This window comes from Sinocyclocheilus anshuiensis, unplaced genomic scaffold, assembly GCF_001515605.1.
Source record: "Sinocyclocheilus anshuiensis isolate Anshui unplaced genomic scaffold, SAMN03320099.WGS_v1.1 scaffold267, whole genome shotgun sequence".
NCBI lineage: Eukaryota > Metazoa > Chordata > Actinopteri > Cypriniformes > Cyprinidae > Sinocyclocheilus > Sinocyclocheilus anshuiensis.
The window spans coordinates 2,480,012-2,480,715 of NW_015552637.1; positions in this window are offsets into that span (position 1 = coordinate 2,480,012).

Genomic DNA, 704 nt, shown 5'->3' on the forward strand with positions numbered 1-704 from the left:
CACTCGACGAGAAGCCTTTCTCCACCTTGTTACTTTACGGTGTGTTTGTTAACCTGTGACGTCCATGCGCTTACACGAGCACCTTGACCTCTCTCAGGTGTTTATGTCTCTGCGTGAATGAATGTGAGTGTGAGCATTTCTGAGTGCACTTGAATGTTTTTCCCACATAGATCTTTGTGATTTAGCATTAGCTCATTGGTACTGCAGGCCATGGCGTGAGCAAAAGGCATTACGGGATGTAATAGGCCTTTTAACCCCTAACTTATCTCGTGCATAAATGCTGTGCATCACTCCACTGAATGGTGGTGATTGGAGGAGGCCATGACCAAGAGCAATGGCCATCCTTCTACTGGAATGTACCCTCGTCCTCATTCTGCCCATTAGCCGGGAATCAGTAGTCTGGTGCCCCTCAAATATGCTTGGGATTTGGCCAGGATTAGTCCGTTACAGTTTGTGATTCTGACTGATTCTCATTAGGCTGCTAATGGAGACAGGAGTCGAGCCTTTAGCATGACACGTTTTTACTTTAGTAAAGTTACTGTCGCCATTAACGTTCTTCCAGAAAGCATAATGCTTTCAGAAAGAATGTGGATTCAGGCAAACGTAACTATTACTGTTGCACATGCTTATGGTCAGTGTTGGGAAGGTTACTTTGGAAATGTAATAGGTTACAGATTACAAGTTACCCTATCTAAAATGTAATA